This window comes from Humulus lupulus, chromosome 2 (assembly GCF_963169125.1).
Source record: "Humulus lupulus chromosome 2, drHumLupu1.1, whole genome shotgun sequence".
Lineage (NCBI taxonomy): Eukaryota > Viridiplantae > Streptophyta > Magnoliopsida > Rosales > Cannabaceae > Humulus > Humulus lupulus.
Window position 1 is genome coordinate 23,519,257 of NC_084794.1, and position 20,048 is coordinate 23,539,304.

At 39.2% G+C, this 20,048-nt stretch overlaps 1 non-coding gene across 1 annotated transcript; it reads right to left on the bottom strand.

Annotated features, from left to right (window-relative positions):
- Positions 1-3,526: 3,526 nt before the first annotated feature.
- Positions 3,527-3,633, bottom strand: LOC133820527 (small nucleolar RNA R71). The gene has a single exon (XR_009886935.1). It is a non-coding gene; the product is annotated as a small nucleolar RNA R71 (small nucleolar RNA).
- Between the last annotated feature and the right edge of the window lie 16,415 nt (positions 3,634-20,048).

The following is a 20,048-nucleotide window of genomic DNA, read 5'->3' on the forward strand; positions in this document are numbered from 1 at the left end:
GACATCATTTCTCTTAAATTGTTCCAATTCTTCCTACATTACACCAATACAATGTTCATCTAACAAGGCCTCCTTAGCAATTTTTGACTCTATCAAGGACAGATAACAGGAGTGACTTATTTCATTTGCTGCCTTTCGCCTAATCACCATGCGGTCAGCTAGATTACCAATAATCACTGTTGGAGGATAAGCTTTTAGAATCCATGAAGGTGGACCATTTTTTTATAATCTAGCATGTGTTGGTACAACTGGATTGGAACTAGTAGTCTCTTCTAGGTTAGACCTGGGAGAAGATTCATCCACAAAATCATTAGATTGATACGACGGGATGTCTCAACAGACTGAGAAGGGGACTGATTTTCTTAAATAACAGGCTCAGTGAGAACAACTGGTGGAACAGATAGAACAGGAGGATCATCATCTTCACTAGTCTCATCTTTATCCTCCGATTAATCAAATCTCACATTTACAGATTCTATGACTGTATGAGTGCGCTTGTTGAAAACTCCTTAGGCTCTACTGTTTACTGCATAACCTAGAAACATTCCTTCATCACTTCTAGGCTCAAATTTGGTCAGATGTTCTCTATCATTCAGGATATAGCACTTACATCCAAAAATATGAAAATGAGCTAGATTTGGTGTCTTACCCTTCCAAATTTCATAAGCTGTCTGAGTTGTTCCTGATCTGAGATGAACTCGGTTGCTAATATAACAAGTTGTATTCACAGCTTCTACCAAAAAACGAGTGGTGATCTCCTTTCCACTTAACATGACCCGAGCCATTTCCTGAAGAGTTATGTTTTTTCTCTCAACTACACTATTCTGTTGAGGTGTTTTAGGAGCAGAGAACTCATGAGCTATACCGAGATGATAAAAAAATTCAGCAAAAAGACTATTCTTAAATTCTTTATCGTGATCAATCCTCACCCTGTAGACTTTCATAATCTTTTTGAGTTTTTTATTTTGGAGTTTAAGAACAAGGGCAGAAAATACTCCAAAAGTATCAGACTTTTCTTTGATAAAATTTACCCATGAGTATCTGGAATAGCATTGATTAGTGCTCAAAAATATCATTTTATTAGTCTTAAAGTGTAAAATTAATTAAGTTTTAATATTTTCATGGATTTGTTGTCATATATTTTATATTTGAAAATATTAATTTTAATTTATTTGTGTTTAATTTTCAGGAAATAAAATATATTTTTGACACAAAGAAAAAGAAAGAAGAGAGAAATAATTAAAATTGAAGAAATCCTGAAAAAAATGGCATTTTTGAAGATAGAATAGCCCAAAATGGAGCCCAAACCCAAAGCTTTAGCTGCCACCTGACGCTGCCAAATGGCAGCTCCCCATTCGTCCACCCGAGCCAGCGCCTGACGAAGCCGCCGAGTCGAGCCGAGCCGCTGATGCTGCAGCACTTGCCATCGTCTGACATGCTGCCGCACCTGACAACCCCCTGCCGAGCCAATCAGAGAAGGAAACGCGTCCCACTCACCTATGGCTGTTCCCCACGTGCCCGACCACAACTGATGCGCTTGACACACGCGCCTGACGAGCCAACCGAAGCCTGTCACGTCGCCCACGTCGTCAGCCTTTGTTTCCCACGGCTGAATACCATTTTTCCCACTTTGCACCTATTTTGCAGCCATTTTCCCCACAATTTTGTACATGAGTCTACACGTTTTTGAGTCCTATTTACACTATAAATAGAGGACCAAATGGAGTTAAAAATCATCAGATTGTGGAATGAGAGTAGAGAGTATTGTTGGAGAGAAAAACACTTATTTTTCCTATTTTTCTTTTACATTTTTGTGAGTGAAAACAATGCCTATTTTAGGCTAAATTCTCTTGTGGAAAGGCTAGAGTGGAGTTCATGTTTAACATTATATTTTTAATATATTGATTCTTTTTTTTGTTTTTCATTTTTATATATTTGTTACAATTAAATTTATTTTCTTCTAATTTTTATTCTAAATTTATTATTATCTTTTACATAAGTCTAGTCATGCTCTTCTTATGTAATTTAGGTTTTTAATTTAATTTAGGATATTTGTTATATTATATGCTTTTTACTGCATTCTGCCATTGGTATTTTGTCGCTCTAAAGTATATAATATGATAGGTTTTTAAAAATTAGAAGTTAGTATAATTTAATTAAATAACATATTTTAAGGTGAGCTTTATTATATATATTTTCCAACTATAATTAATGGTGTAGAATTATAGTTGAGTAGAATGAATCAATTTTATTAATATATATATATGTTTGCATGAATGAAACTTATGTCTTCCATACTTTCTTTCTGATTCTAATTCCTCGATTTTATTAATTTAATGTTTATATTCTTTTTCAAATTTACATTTTTCCAAAGTTTATTATTTTTAATTTACTAATCTTTCTTTTAATTTTGTATTTTACCTCTCTGTGGATACGACATAGCCTGATTTCTACTGCGACCGCTTAGGAGTTTATTGGGCGATATCAATTTTTGGCGCCGTTGCCGGGGAGGTAATTCTACAATTAAATGTTTGCATAGTAAATTAATTTTTTTTCTTTCTATTTAAAAAAAAAAGTAGTATAATTTTTAATTTCTCTTTAATTTTATTTTTCCTTATTAATTTTTATTTTTATTTATTCATTTTTTTTAATTTTATTTTTAGGTTTAGAATTTTATTTTCTAGATTTAGGTTTTTTTTTCCGAAAAAAGCATAAAATTTTAAATCATAAAATTTTAAAAAAAAAATCAAACAAAGTATTGAGAACATTTTGTAATTTTGGAAATTAGTAAAAACCAAACTTGTTCTGTCTTAGAAAAATTGGTTCTTAAATAAGGTCTGTGTTAGCATTACCCTCCAATCTTTTCTAAGAACCCCGGGGAGTTCTAGAAAAGTTCTTGGGCCTAAAGTGGTACCTTGGCAGCCTTTCCAATTGGTCTGTGAACATTTTGATGTATACTTATTACATTATTACACATTTGTGCTTATAATACTTACAAATTAAAAAATATTTATGCTACAAAACAGAGACGCACTAGGGAGATTTGTGAGACAACAAGTAAAAACTTTAGAAAACTCTCCTAGTTCGTCGTTTTCTTCCATTCGTTCAAACACTCCCGATTCACTAAGACTTCCTGAACCACCCACGATGGCTCATCAAGATGAAGTCCAACCAAGAATGCTATAGGATTATTTACATCCTACGCGTACAACCACACCTTCATGCATAATGTATCCCAACAATATGCCAAATTTTGATTTCAAACCCGGCATGATTAACCTCTTACCAACCTTCCATGGGTTGGAAAATGAGAGTCTTTACGTGCATATACGAGAATTTGAAGAGGTGGTGGCTACATTCAACAACCGAGCTGATGTCACCAACATTGTGAGATTGAAATTCTTTCCTTTCTCACTCAAAGACAAAGCAAAAAGCTGGTTGTATTCCTTAAGGCCTAGATCTATCAGAAATGGGACGAAATGACAAAAGCATTCTTTGCCAAATATTCCCGCCCCATAAGACTAGCAGCCTTAAGAGGCAAATCTCTACCTTCATCCAGAAAGACCATGAAACTTTCCATCAGGTCTGGGAGAGGTTTAGAGATTTGATAAATCAATGCCCACATCATGGATACGAAAGCTGGCGTCTGATCAGCTATTTCTATGACGGTCTCACAACCAGACAAAGACAATTCGTACAAATGATGTCCAATGGCGAATTCCTTCAAAAAGATCCCGATGAAGCTTTCAAGTACCTCGACGATCTTGTTGAAAAGTCCTACACATGGAATGGACCGAGTCCTATGGACAAGCCACGATCAACTGGAATCTACCAATTAAGGGAAGGGGACAACGTCAAAAGCCAAATTGAATCATTGAGACAACAATTCGAGGCTTTCAAATCTCAAGAAGGTAGAGGAATCCACATGGCTGCAAAGGTAGAGACACGATATCCATGCTTCATCTGTGGAGGGACGGAACATCAACCGCAAGAGTGCCCAACTCTTGGTGAGCTAAGAGGAGGAAATGAGGAACACTACAATGCTTTAGGGGATTACAAGAAGCCTTAGAACCCTTTCTCAAACACTTACAATCCTGGTTGGCGCAACCATCCAAATTTCAGCTGGAAGGATTCGAACCAAGCATCTGGAAGCCAATGGAGGCCTGAGCAGCAACAACCACCTAAATCATACAACGCTCCTCAAAATAACATGCAGTCAAGTAATTCTCTTGAGAATACTTTGCAAATGCTTGCGCAAACTCAGATAGCCTCAACTCAAGAGCTCAAATCTTGTTTCACACAAATGGTAGGGGAAATGAAGGACATGAAAATCCAAATGACAAAGCTAAACACTACTTTGGCGATTCAAGAGCATGGAAGACTTCCTGCTCAACCTCTAATCCATCAAAAAGGGCAACACATGGCACAAGCCTCCTCCTCTACAGATACAAATTTCAAAGAGGTTAATGCCATCATTACTCGAAGTGGTCAAAGTACGATTTCACCGTTAACTAAGACAACGAGTACGTCAATGCCCGCTCCAGATGATGATGTGCCAATAAGCATTCCAGTAAAGGCACCATTTCCTCAAGCTTTGAAATCCACTGGAAAGGTACTAGAAAATCATGGTGAAATCCTAGACCTTTTAACACAAGTGAAGATCAACTTGCCATTGTTGCATGTGACCAAACAAGTGCCGGCTAATGCCAACATTATCAAGGATTTGTGCACCGTTAAAAGAAAGCATCATGTCAAGAAAACTGCATTCTTGGCGGAACAAGCTAGTGCGGTAATTGACTGCAAAACACCGCCTAAGTACAAAGATCCTGGTTGTCCCACCATCTCATGTCAAATTGGGGAACAGGAATTTGGTCAAGCACTTCTAGACTTAGGAGCAAGTGTAAATCTCATGCCATATTCAATATACTTGCAATTAGGTCTAGGAGAACTCAAGCCCACATCTGTGGTGCTACAACTGGCTGATCGATCAGTTAAGAAACCTCGGGGAATAGTAGAAGACGTTCTGATTCAAATTGAAAAATTCTATTACCCTGTTGATTTTTTCATCTTGGACACTCAATCTGAAGTGAGTATAGAGTCCAAAATTCCCACAATTCTCGGTAGACCTTTCCTTGCAACAATAAATGCACTCATTAACTGTAGGAATGGTCTCATGAAAATCTCTTTTGGGAACATGACTCTAGAAGTAAATGTTTTCCACATTGGCAAACAACCACCTGATAACGATGAGTGTTTCCAATCCTATCTGATCGATACACTTATTTCGGAAGAGGTCGAATCGAAATACACATCTAATCATTTTAATCACCTCTTCCAAATTTCAGAAAGTTCTGAGCCCGATGAGTCTGTAATCAACCCTGAAATCATCAAACACTCACAGGCTAGAAGAACCATGTTTTGGAATCCAATCTTTGAGGAACTCCCTCAAGATCGAGAAACACCAAAACCATCCATTAAACAAACTCCTAAACCAAAGTTGGCCCAACTTCCTGACGGTCTTAAGCATGTTTTCCTGGGAGCTGACAACACTTTTCCTATCATAATATCCTCCAAGATCACTGCCACACAAGAGCGCCAACTCATCAATGTGTTGCAAGAACAAAGAGATGCATTAGGATGGACGATAGCTGACATCAAAGGTATTAGTCCTTTAATTTGCTCCCATCACATTCAATTGGAAGACGGGGCTATACCGCGTCGTGACCCTCAAAGAAGATTGAACCCAACGATGAAGGAAGTAGTAAAGACTGAAGTCTTGAAACTTCTGGATTCTAGCATAATCTATCCTGTTGCTGACAGTAAATGGGTCAGCCCAACTCAGGTTGTTCCCAAGAAATCTGGGGTAACAGTGGTACAAAATGAAAAAGGGGAACTTGTTCCTACCAAGGTCACAACTGGGTGGCGCATGTGCATTGATTATAGAAAATTAAATGCAGCCACCCTCAAAGACCATTTTCCACTTCCATTCATCGATCAACTATTGGAACGTGTGGCAGGTCATCCTTTCTATAGTTTTCTCGATGGTTATTCAGGGTATTACCAAATCGAGATTGCCTTAGAAGATCAGGATAAGACCACATTCACTTGTCCTTTTGGTACTTTTGCCTTCCGACGTATGCCATTTGGCCTGTGCAATGCTCCAGCCACTTTCCAGCGATGCATGATGAGCATATTTAGTGATATGATCGAGAAATGTATGGAAGTATTCATGGATGATTTGACAGTCTTTGGAGATTCCTTTGAATCAAGCCTTCTCAATTTAGAGTATGTGCTTAAACGTTGCAAAGAGAAAGGCTTGGTACTCAACTGGGAAAAGTGTCATTTCATGGTGCCATCAGGCATAGTCTTGGGGCATGCCGTGTCGGAATGAGAAATTGAGGTTGATCAATCAAAGATTGAACTCATATCAAAGCTGCCCACCCCCAAGACTGTTAAAGACATTCGGTCTTTTCTTGGGCATGCAGGATTCTATAGGAGGTTCATACAAAATTTTTCGACAATTTCTCGCCCTTTGTCAAACCTCCTAGGAAAAGATGTTGTGTTCAGTTGGACACCTGAGTGTGAGGAATCTTTCCGAACGCTTGTTGCAAAACTCACTTCCGCCCCTATCATTCAGCCACCAGATTGGAACTTACCGTTCGAAGTCATGTGTGATGCTAGCAATTATGCTATAGGGGCTGTCTTAGGTCAAAGAAGGGAAGGGAAGCCCTTCGTTGTCTAGTACGCAAGTAGAACTCTTAACATTGCTCAAATGAACTATTATACCACTGAAAAAGAGTTACTTGCTGTAGTATTCGCACTTGACAAGTTTTGTTCCTACCTGATTGGTTCACCTATCACAGTCTTTACAGACCATTCCGCCTTAAAATACCTCCTTTCCAAAAAGGATGCTAAGGCGCATTTAATTAGGTGGATCCTTCTGTTACAGGAATTTGATCTGACCATAAAAGACAAGAAAGGAGTTGAAAACGTGGTAGCGGACCACTTATCTCGTCTTGAATTTTCTGATTCTGCTGATGGCCCAACCATTCGAGTTGACTTCCCTGATGAATATCTCTTCGCGGTCACTAAGTTGCCATGGTATGCTCATATCGTCAATTACTTAGTGACTGGCGAACTTCCAACTGCATGGAGTGCACAAGATAAACGTAAATTTTTGGTCGAGGTTCATAACTTCTATTGGGACGACCCATATCTTTTCAAGTATTGCCCCGACCAAATTATGAGACGTTACATTGCAGATGATGAAATTTTTAGTGTCCTGAACTTTTGTCATAATGAAGCTTGTGGTGGTCATTTTTCTATGAAAAAGACTGCTGCAAAAATCTTACAGTGTGGTCTTTATTGGCCCACTTTGTTCAAAGACACTAACAATTTTTGTCGATCATGTGAAAGGTGTCAAAAATTAGGTGCCCTGTCCCGACGACATATGATGCCATTAAACCCAATTTTTGTAATAGAAATATTTGATTGTTGGGGGATAGTCTTTATGGGACCATTTCCACCTTCTTCTGGCTACCTTTACATTCTCCTCGCCATAGACTATGTCTCAAAATGGGTGGAAGTTGTGCCTTGTCGAAATAATGATAACACAACTGTTGTGAAATTCTTAAAGGAAAATGTGTTATCTAGGTTTAGCACACCTCGGGCTATCATAAGAGATCAAGGCACCCATTTTTGCAACTATTCTTTTGAGACCTTAATGCAAAAATATGGTGTAATTCATAAGGTTGCATTGCCTTATCACCCACAGAAAAATGGCCAAGCTAAGTTAGCCAACCGAGAAATTAAGCAAATCTTAGAAAAGACGGTTAATACTGACCTCAAAGATTGGTCCTCACGACTTCTCGATGCTCTCTGGGCATACCACACTGCTTACAAAACTCATCTTGGTATGTCTCCTTATAGGCTAGTCTATGGTAAAGCCTGCCACCTTCCTGTTGAGTTGGAACACAAAGCTTATTGGGCAGTTAAAAGCCTAAATTTTGATCTCAAGCCGGCAGGACTTAATCGTAAGCTTCAGTTGTCAGAAATTGAAGAGTTAAGGAACGATGCTTATGACAACTCTAGGATTTACAAGGCTAAAATGAAAGCGAGCCATGACAAGCAAATCCTAAGAAAAGAATTTGAGCCAAACCAACGAGTGCATCTTTATCACTCTCGTCTGCATATCCACCCTGGCAAGCTGAGATCAAGGTGGACTGGCCCATATGTTGTGAAATCTGTCTTTCCCAACGGTGCTATTGAGGTCATAGACCCAACTGATGGGAGAGAATTCAAAGTAAATGGCCAACGACTGAAACACTACATAGAGAGGGTGACCCAGCCTGAAGGAGTCACCCTCGTGGAACCAGTTTTCCAAGTCTGAGTAGTGTTCCAAATTGTTTGTACATAGGTTTGTTTTCTGTTTATTTCCCTTTTGTCATTTTATTTTATTTGTTATCATTTTGTGTTTTCAGTTTTTCATGTTTTAGAGAATCAATATTTTCTCTACCACTCGACGCTCGCTATCCAGGTGTTCTCTTTCCCTGCTCTTTTACATTTATTATCTTTTGAGACATTGAGGACACTGTCAGATTTTGGTTGGGGGTGGTGAGCATATTCATGCACGTTCATGTTGATTTTTGTCATATTAATATTTTCACGGTCAAAGTTTTTTTTAAAAAATTAATTATTTATTTTTGCAAAATGTTACTTTTGAGTCAATTTTTGTTATCTGTATTACTAAGAGTTTCTCTAGAGTTACCTAATGCACATGCCAATTGTTGTGGTAAGATGGTTGTTAGCACATATTTGCTTAGAAATTTTCCATGTTTAAGTAATTCATTCTTTTGTGTGAGAAGTGAGACTTGAGAAAACAACTTTGAAATTTTTATTGATTCTTAGAAATGGTTATAATTATTTGGACAAGGTATTGTGGTATGAATGGATGATGTTTTAGGGATAATATTTTCTATAGACAAATCTTATTAGATAGCCTTTTATTATGTTGTCCATGAAAAAGAAAATGAAAAAAAAAAGAAAAAAAAAGAAGAAAAAAAAATAGAAAAAAAAGGAGAAAGACACAAGAGCAATATTTCTATCATTTTCAATTATGTTGTCTCTTGTGTCCCAAAAAAAAAAAGTGTGTTTATTAATTTCATGTTTTATTTTATGGCTCTTAGAATAAATGTAAAGATTTTCTATTTAACTTAAAATCCCGAAAAACTGGTTTTGTGGTACTCTTTATGGTGGTTGTCCAAATGGTTATTTCCTATCTTCGTTTCAATAATTATTTAAGAGTTTGTCCTAAATATATACCCATTTGATGAGTGCTTACTTCTTTTCCAACTCCATGAGTGAAACCCTTAAACTTTAAATATTTTCAATTACATGAGAGGTTAATGGAGTTGAGACTTTTACTTGGCATAATTTCAAAGGTTTTATGTGCTATGGTTTGCGGTAAGAAGGTTCAAGTTTGGTGCACACACTCACAACTCTAGATTTATTCGAAGTAATTTTGATAACTCTTGTTGACTTGTTACTATTATTTTGTGTTAATACTTAAGTTATTTTTATAATTTTTGACCAGAAATATATCATGTTGACATTTATCATTTCGCTTGAATTGCTAGAGACTAGCAATAAGTTGGTTGGGGGTTGTGATTAGTGCTCAAAAATAACATTTTATTAGTCTTAAAGTGTAAAATTAATTAAGTTTTAGTTAATATTTTCATGGATTTGTTGTCATATATTTTATATTTGAAAATATTAATTTGTGTTTAATTTTCAGGAAATAAAATATATTTTTGACACAAAGAAAAAGAAAGAAGAGAGAAAGAATTAAAATTGAAGAAATCATGAAAAAAATGGCATTTTTGAAGATAGAATAGCCCAAAATGGAGCCCAAACCCAAAACTTCAGCTGCCACCTGATGCTGCCAAATGGCAGCTCCCCATTCGTCCACCCGAGCCAGCGCCTGACGAAGCCGCCAAGTCGCACGCCGCCGAGCCGAGCCGCTGATGCTGCCGCACCTACCACCGTCTGACACGCTGCCGCACCTGACAGCCCCATGCCGAGCCAATCAGAGAAGGACACGCGTCCCACTCACCTATGGCTATTCCCCACGTGCCCGAAAACAACTGATGCGCCTGACAAGCCAACCGAAGCCTGCCACGTCGCCCACGTCGTCAGCCTTTGTCTCCCACGGCTAAATACCATTTTTCCCACTTTGCTCCTATTTTGCAGCCATTTTTCCCACAATTTTGTACATGATTGTACATGTTTTTGAGTCCTATTTACACTATAAATAGAGGACCAAATGGAGTTAAAAATCATCATATTGTGGAATGAGAGTAGAGAGTATTGTTGGAGAGAAAAACACTTATTTTTCCTATTTTTCTTTTATATTTTTGTGAGTGAAAACAATGCCTATTTTAGGCTAAATTCTCTTGTGGAAAGGCTAGAGTGGAGTTCATGTTTAACATTATATTTTTAATATATTGATTCTTTATTTTGTTTTTCATTTTTATATATTTGTTACAATTAAATTTATTTTCTTCTAATTTTTATTCTAAATTTATTATTATCTTTTACATAAGTCTAGTCATGCTCTTCTTATGTAATTTAGGTTTTTAATTTAATTTAGGATATTTGTTATATTATATACTTTTTACTGCATTCTACCATTGGTATTTTGTCGCTCTAAAGTATATAATATGATAGGTTTTTAAAAATTAGAAGTTAGTATAATTTAATTAAAGAACATATTTTAAGGTGAGTTTTATTATATATATATTCCAACTATAATTAATGGTGTAGAATTATAGTTGAGTAGAATGAATCAATTTTATTAATATATATATATATGTTTGCATGAATGAAACTTATGCCTTCCATACTTTCTTTCTGATTCTAATTCATCGATTTTATTCATTTAATGTTTATATTCTTTTTCAAATTTACATTTTTCCAAAGTTTATTATTTTTAATTTACTAATTTTTCTTTTAATTTTGTATTTTACCTCTCTGTGGATACGACATAGCCTGATTACTACTACGACTGCTTAGGAGTTTATTAGGCGATATCAGTCATCTACATAGACAATTACATATCTTTTCCCACTTATGCTCTCAGTCTGCATGGGTCCCATCAAGTCCACATGCAAAAGTTCTAAAACTCGTGAAGTCTACAGAAACTTAACTGTAGGATGAGTTGCTCTAGTTTGTTTCCCTAACTGACATGGTCCACAAACCTTTTCTCGACTAACTTTACATTCTGGAACCACCCTAACTGCCTTGAGCTTGATCAGTTTCTTGAGATCTCTGTAGTTTAAATGACCCATTCTATGATGCCACAACTCTGATTTTTCAATTATAATTCTATGACACAAAACTTCACTATCCAGCTTATAGTAGTTGGCATTGGATCTTTTCCCTGTAAAGGTTGTATTTCCATCAGACGAAACAACAAAACAACAGCTGTTAGAAAAATTTACCAAATATCCTGAATCACACAGCTAACTTGTACTAATCAAGTTCGCTTTCAACCCCTCAACAGACAAAACATCCTATAGAGATGGAAGATTCTTCAGAACAAGTTCACCTCTTCCTTATATAGCTCCTTTGTTCCCATCACCAAATGTTACAACGCCTTCAATCCTTTCTTGGTAGTTGATCAACAAGTGTTGATTTCCAGTCATATGACATGAAAAACAACTATCAAAATACCACTGGTTGTCCTTAAATGCAGATAAAGAGATATGAGCCACGCATGCTTTTGGATCCTCTGAACTTTCTATAGGAAATATGTCAAAAGGGACAAAGTCAATCTTTTCGGAAGACTTCAATCCCTCATTTCTATCAACTAACTTTTGAAGATAAGATTGCAACTTGAAGCACTTTGGGCGTATATGACCACGTTTATTGCAGAAATGACAGACTTGGACAAACCTTCCACTAGTCGAATTTTTTAAACTAGTTGACCAACTCTAGGATTCATCTTCTTGAGACTGAAAACTTACAGATTGAATTGCATTTGAACGAAAACCTTTGGAAGTAGAGGGACCATCAATAAAATTCTCATTTCCATTTTTGTTTAATAGCCTTACCTTGTTTCGAGACCGTTCCATTCCAGATTCATCTCTTGGTTTTTTAACTTTCAAAATTAAAATCTTAAGGCCTGCACCTGAACATTCTTATCATCGATTTCCTTTAATAGCCTTTTTACTTTTCCCTCAAGGTTTTTGTTAACAAGAATTAATTTATTGTTTCTTCCTTCGACTTGCTTTACCTTATTTATCATACTTACCCATTTCTCATACATCTGTTCATACGTAGTTTGTTGATCCAGGCTTTCTGTATCAGATTCACCAGTCTCTTCATTCTCACTTTCATCTTTTCGATTAGATGAAGCCATAAAAGAAACCACACATTTATCTTGATCTGAGTATTCACTGCAAGTTTCATCTTTATCCTCATCACTGCCACTCCAAGTTACAGCATAGCCTTCTTCTTCATTAGAGTATTGGCATACTCAGCTTGAATGTGACCAAAAATATCACATTATCGATACTGTATTCCTCTACTTTTCTTTTATTGAGGAATCATAGATCTTTGATTAAAGGGCACATTCTTCTTGAAGGCATTATGTAGCGTCCCAAATTTGCTAATAAGGCTTAGGGCCTTGATTAGCGTGCCTGGAGAGCAATAAGTGATTTATTATTATAATGTGTGAATTTGATGAGTATGTGATTAGAAATGCATGTTTAGGTGAATTAAATATACATGTGGGTCTCGTCTGGTTATTAGGGGCATGTTTGTAACTTTAGCCTGTTGGGGGCATATATATGTAATATTGTGATATATTTGTGATATATCTGTGTTGCACGATCCGGGACAGTTCTAGGGAGATGTTTAGCAAGAAAGTCACAACGGGGTTGAATACCCGACTCGAGGCGAGTCGAGGGGTATTCCGGGCATTAGATGTTTTATTAGGTTATCGGGTCATGAAAATAAATATTTAGAGATATATTTGAAGTTAGAGTGTTTAGGAGGGAATATCGAGGAAATTTACCATTTTTCCCTTGGGGACGTTTTTGGTACCCCGAGCCTTTAAGGTAACCTTAGAGACTTAAGTTAAATAAAACAAAATTGAGGTAGCATTCAGAATCTAAGGAACAAACCCTCTCTCTTTCTATCTCTTGGTTCTTTTTTCTCCCTTGGAAGCTTGGAGGTTTTGGTGAAAAACTAATTAGAGACTAAGGAATCAAGCTGGAACTTTGGGGGCTAGGAGCTTAGAACTTAGGGGATTAACTCAGAGGTTTAATAAAGCACAAAGGTAAGCTTTCAACTTGATGAATTATGTTGATATTCTGCTGGTATTTCAGAGTTATGCATGTGAGCTAGATGAAGAATCATTCTTGAGTTTTAGATGAGGTTTGGGGTTAATTCTTGTTAGGTTTTGTTGCTGAGACTGTTCTAGGACCTCTATGATAAATGAATTAGATTGTTAGGTTGATTTTGGGGTTAGTTGGCTTGGTTTTGGTGGAAAAAATGGAGGATTTTTCTGGGTTTGAAGGGTCAGGCCGTGACTTTGTTCTTCCTGAGCCGCAACCCTCTAGAACATTTTGGTGGCTAGGAAGAAGGGCGGGTCGCGACACACCTTGGCTTAGGCCGCGACGTGCATGCCTTGTTTTGGGGGTTAGGGTTTCTGGTTGAGTCAGGTCGCGACATGGGTTCATGGGGCCGCGACACTTAGTGTGTTTTTGGGCTTCAAGGAGGTTTTAGGCTCGGGAATCCAAAAGTTAAGGCTCAGGATGGATTTTATCACTCGGATTGATAGAATGCAAGGTCCTGGAGACTAGAATTATGACCCAAAGTTATTTAATGGATTAGGACTTGATGGATGGATGTTGTTGATGCGTTGTGACTAGGTTTTTAGCGAGTCTCAGACTAGGGGGCTGTTCTCGGGATATCGGTGCTCGGAAAGCTCAGGACACAGGTAAGAAAACTGTTGTACCCATAGAGCAAGGCGAGGCCCTATAGTTTGTGTTGTAAGGCACGAACCTATATGATTGTGTTGCAAGGCGTAGCCCCCCATTTATTATGTTTATACATGTTTAAGTGTTTTTTTAATTATGCTATGTGTCCATATATGCGAATGAGCGGCAAGAGCCGGGAACGGCAAAGGCTAGTAACGGCGAAGGCCGAGAATGGCAAGGCCGAGTATGGCATGGTGCCAGGAGTAGTGTTGAGCACGCGGAGTGCGAGTTGCCAGGGTGAGACCCTATAAGATACCTGGGATATTCTCACAGTGTAGACCGCGAACCCAGGGCCTGTTAAAGCATCTGGGATGGCATGGTCATATGTGTTATGCTTTTTGGCAGTTTGCTATGTGTTGAATGATGGTTATGCATATGTTATTTGCTTGTGTGGAGTTTTCTTGCTGGGCTTCGGCTCACGGGTGCTCTATGGTGCAGGTAAGGGCAAGGGGAAAGTCGACCAACCATGAGTACGGAGAGCGTGAAGCAACACGAACATGTTTGGCCTGCCTGGCTGCCACGACCAGGGGTACTTTTTTGGGAGACGTTTGTATTAAACTTAATTTTGTCATTTAGTCGACTTTAGTTATATTTTTGAGTTGTAAATATTTCTAAAACAGTATTTGGGATCCCAAACGTTTAACGCTTTATAATATTCAGTGAATGGATTTATTTTCTCAAACTATGTGACTTTTGTTATGATTAGTGTAATGTCCCAAATTTCCTAATAAGGTTTAGGACCCTGATTAGGAGGCCGGGAGGGCCATAATTGATTTATTGTAGTATTTAATGGTTATATGCATGTTCATGTGAATTATATTATTATATGATGGTAAATGCATGCATATGGGAGTATTTATAATTATGAGGGTATTTTAGTAATTTGGCCACTGTGGGCGTAATTGTGTAATTTGGGTGCATGCTTGTGATTAATTATTATAGCCACATTATAAGGTGGATTGGTTCGAGCTAGTCGACATGAGACGATCATGAGATGTAAGTGTTCGGTCTAGTCATAACGGGTTTAAGCTCGGGACTCGGGGTGAGTCTCGGGGTGATATTAATGACTATAGCGTTACCGGGGGTTTTAGGGTAACGGGATATGAATTATTGGTTTGAGGATATTGAGAATAGCGGATATTGGAGAGCGTTAATTATAATTAACGAGATAAACGGGAAATGATGGTTTTACCCTCGGAAGGCTTTAAAGGGGTTCATTTGGCTTAGGGGAATTATGGTCTTTTGACCCTAAGAGATATATATCAGCCATTAAGGCTGTAGAAGAGTAACAAAAAACAGAGTCTTTCCTCCTTCTCTCCCGATAGATTTTCTTCCTCTTTTCTCTTTGGATTTTCAAGCTCAGTTTGAGGAATCGAGCCAAGGAACCAAGCTTAGCCAAGCTAGGGTTATGCTCCACCATTGAAGAGGGTGTGTTGCCAAGATTAAGGTGAGTTTCTAGCCACTAGAACTCTTGGTTTTGCTCTGTTTTCTTAGTTAAGTTTCAGCTATTTTTTGGGTTGGAAACTTGGGAATTGGTTGGATTTTTGGCTAGGGTTCTTGGGGTTGTGGTCCCTAGGACATGTGGGGATGGCTTTTGGGTTCATTTGGCACCAAAAATGGGATTTGGAAGCATTGGGATCGAGTTAGAATTGAAGAAGTCGAAGAAGAAAGTTCCAGGGGTGGCTCTGTCTGGGGGTAGCGCTACAGCGCCCATCAGAGGGCTCTATAGCGCTACACAGGGCTTCTGTAGGGCGGTTGTGGCTCTGTCTTGAGTGCTGGGGCGCTAGAAGGGTAGCGCTACCCTGTTCCTTCAGAACCCTGTTTTGGGTGTTTTTAAGGGCTTTTGGCTTGGGGTTTCAATCCTTAAGGCCCGGGATCGAATCTACTCACTATGTGGGCATGTTTCGAGGTCCCGAGAGTGGGGTTTAGGTTAAGACCCTATCTTTGATCATTTTCATTAATTGGAGGTTATTTTGGTTATGACTAGGTGACCGTTAAAGGGTTAAGGATCGATCGTCCTCAGGGGTCGTTCTTGTTCTAACTCTCATTCGAACCGGAGGTAAGAAAACTGCACCCTGTGTAAATGAGACATGCATGGTTGTTATTGATGCATGTCAGTTGATTATTATGTATGACATGCATGGTTGTTATTGATGCATGTCGGTTGATTATTATGTATGACATGCATGGTTATTATTGATGCATGTCGGTTGATTATTATGTATGACATGCATGGCTATTCTTGATGCATGTTGGTTGACTATTAAACGTGACATGCATGGCTGTTATTGGTGCGTGTTGGATTGCTGGATTTATTGCGTATGATGCATGAGAAACATGTGATTAGGACATGCTTTATATACTGAGTATGATATTGTTCAGAGCTTGAGCCTCTATGGTTGTGCATGGTCCTAATTGTACTGGTATCTATTTAGTAAGCATGTTAAATACCTTGTTTATGGATATTGAACATGTGGTATATGATTGGTGGCATGACTTGCTTGTGATTGACACTGACTAGTCAGGGACCGACTCTAAAGTCGAGAATCACGCATTGAATGGCTCTTATGGCATTAATGCTAGACTGACCCTAGGGTCAAAGAACTTATAAGCGCTTGCCTGGTCTACGACCAGATGACTATAGCCAAAGTATATGACCTCGGTGACCGTTTGTCACATGGCTAAGGGACGTTGTCCATAGTTTCGACTCTAGAGTCGTGAGGAAGGTTATGTTGGTGACTAATCACCTTGCACCTGTCCTAATCAAACTTATGAAAGGATTACTTATTAGTTAAGCCCTGGTGACCCTATCGTCACATGGCTAGAGGGAGCGATGCTCATTATTGTGACTTTTCGCTACTGTCACCTATCTGTATGGACCGTTGGTCCTGAATGGCGGTTACAATTACTGTTGATATTATATCATGTTATCTGTTGGTATTATACCATGTTATCTGTTGATATTATATCATGTTATCTGATGATATTACGTCATGTTATCTGTTGATATTATATCATGTTGGATTGTGTTTTCTGGCTGGGCTTCGGCTCATGGGTGCTACGTGGTGCAGGTATAGGAAAGAGGAGGCTGGACCATCCTTGAGTTGGAGAGCTTAGGTGTTGACGTGTACATATGCAGCTGCTCGTCCGCCACGGCCGAGGTTTAAAGTGGAACTAGGGTTGAACCCTTTTTTGCCGCTTAGAACGGCCTGTTGTAAATATTTTTTGTAATAGACTCTGAAATTATATTTTCGGGATCCCAATGTATAAATTAAACGTTCTAGTGAAACGTTATCTCCTAACCAAAGTTTTAATCCCTAAATCGCTAATCATACCTAGATCACAATTTCGGCCAAATGACTCGATTAGCGAGTTTAGCATTGTTTACAAGGCACACCGTAATGGTCCCTGGAGTTTGGGGCGTTACAATTAGCTACACTTTTGATTTAAAACCTCGATTAGCGAGTTAATTGCACATTTTAAATTCACTTAGTAATGACTCTAAGGAGGTAGGGCATTACAACTTGGTATCAGAGCAAACAAAGGTTTATGGTTCTTGGAGATTGACCAAACATGTACGCTTGCTGTCAGTGACAAGCTCAACTCAGGGTTGGTTGGTAATGATTGACTTATATGCTTGAATATATGCTTAGCTGTCCTATTTGCCTGCTTATTTTATATAGAGCACGATGAATGAGTTAACATATGCATGATGTCAGGGCATGGCCCGTTGAGTGTTATATGCTATTTGTATGTTATGTGGATTCCTATTATGGTTGGCTGATGTGAATTGGGAGGTGGTTTTGGATGTTGTTATCATGCCTGATAAGCGGCGTCATTGATTGCAGGCATATTGTTGAGATGCCTCGACAATCATCGAGACCCCGCGGTAGTAGGGCCGAGGATGACAACCAGGGTCAGGACTTACCACCTGCCCCACAGGATTGGCAACGGATGTTTGCCGAAATAAAAGAAAGACTGCAACGAACTGAGGAAGAACTTTGACAGTTGAGGCGGCAGGCCCCACCTCAGGCCACTGGGTTGTCAGTTCAGCAGGTTCTGGCGCCAGTGCCGGTTCAGCCTGTTATGGAGAACAGGTGGGAACCTTTGTATGAGAGATTCAGGAAGCAGCATCCTCCCACCTTTGAGGGTGGACCAGACCCACTATGGGCAGAGCAGTTAATGAATATGATTTCCTCCATCCTGGATTTTATGAGGGTGGAAGGGAACGAGAGGGTAGCTTGAGCCAGCTATATGTTCAGAGAAGATGCTCGCATCTGGTGGGATGTAGTGACTCAGAGGAGGAATGTGGCAGTTATGACCTGGGAAGAATTCAGAAACATCTTCAATGAGAAATATTACAGTGTTGCAGTCCGAACTGCGAAGGTTGACGAGTTCATCAACTGACTCAGAACCGGTTGACAGTTAATGAGTACACTCTGAGATTTGACCGGTTGGCAAAGTTTGCGCCGCATTTTGTGTCGACTGATGCGGAAAGAAGGGATATATTTGTATGGGGGTTGAATGTTATGATCGCCCATGATGTGCAGATTACTTTAGATCCAGAGACTACTACTTATTCCCAGGTAGTGGACAAGGCCCTTACAGCTGAGGGGGCCGAGGATCAGATATGGAGAGAGAGCACAGTTAGGCGTGATGCCAGGAGGATGGTGCCTCCTTTTATTGGATCCAGTCGGGGTAGTGGCCCCAATGAACAGAAGAGAAAGGCCCCAGATTCTTTTGTTCCTCCTAGCTCGAATAGGAGGGCATGGGTTGCTTTTGGCGGCCGTCAGGGCGAAGGTGACAACTGGAGAAGTTTTCCAGTGTGTCCTTGGTGCAGATGATGACATCAGGGAGAGTGCAGGATTAGGGCCTGCTTTATCTGTGGGAGTGTCAATTATCTGAAGAAAGACTGCCCACAAGCCAGGAAGCAGGGCGATAGTCTCGCTCCTGCTAGAGTGTTCACCTTGACTCAGACTGAGGCGGAGGCTAGCCCTTCAGTTGTGACATGTCAGATTTCTAGTGCTGGTTCTTCCTATACTGCATTGATTGATTCGGGAGCTACTCATTCATTTGTGTCTGCTAGAGTGATAGATCAGCTGTGTAGACCTAGTGTTTTGTATGCCAGGGGTTTTCAGACTTTGTTGCCGACTGGGGAACTGGTATTCTCTAGGAGATGGATTAGAGCATTGGCAGTAGAGATGGATGGTAGGGAGTTGTCTGTTGATCTGATTGAGGGAGAAATGGATGACTTCGATATGATCCTAGGGATGGATTGGTTATCGAAGTATGGGGCAACGATTGACTGCAAGCGTAGGATGGTGACTTTTGAACCAGAAGGGGAGGTACCTTTTGTATTTGTGGGTACAGTTAGTGGACCGCGGGTACCTATAATTTTGGTACTGAAGGCTAGAGACCTGATGCAGGAAGGTTACATAGGATTCCTATAAAATATTGTGGATACCTCTACGGTTGTGTCGGTTGGACCGAGTGAGACCAAATCGGTATGTGAGTTTCCAGATTTATTTCCAACAGATCTGCCAGGGTTGCCACTGCAGCAGGAGATTGAGTTTGTTATAGAGTTGGCGCTAGGGGCGGAGCCAGTATCTAGGACACCTTACAGAATGGCTCTGGTGGAGTTGAAGATTCAGTTGCAAGAGTTACTGGATTTGGGATTCATCAGACCGAGTTTCTTAGGATGTGTATTGACTACAGGGAGCTGAACAAGTTGACCATTAAGAACAAGTATCCACTACCTAGGATCGACGATTTATTTGACCAGCTACAAGGAAAGACAGTGTTTTCCAAGATTGATCTCCAGTCAGGTTACCATCAGTTAAGGATCAAAGAAGAGGACATACCAAAGACCGTTTTCCGCATGAGGTATGGACACTATGAATTCCTAGTTATGTCCTTTGGATTAACCAATGCCCCAGCAGATTTTATGGACATGATGAATAGGGTTTTAAGGACTACTTGGTTTAATCTCAGAGAGATAGAGCATGA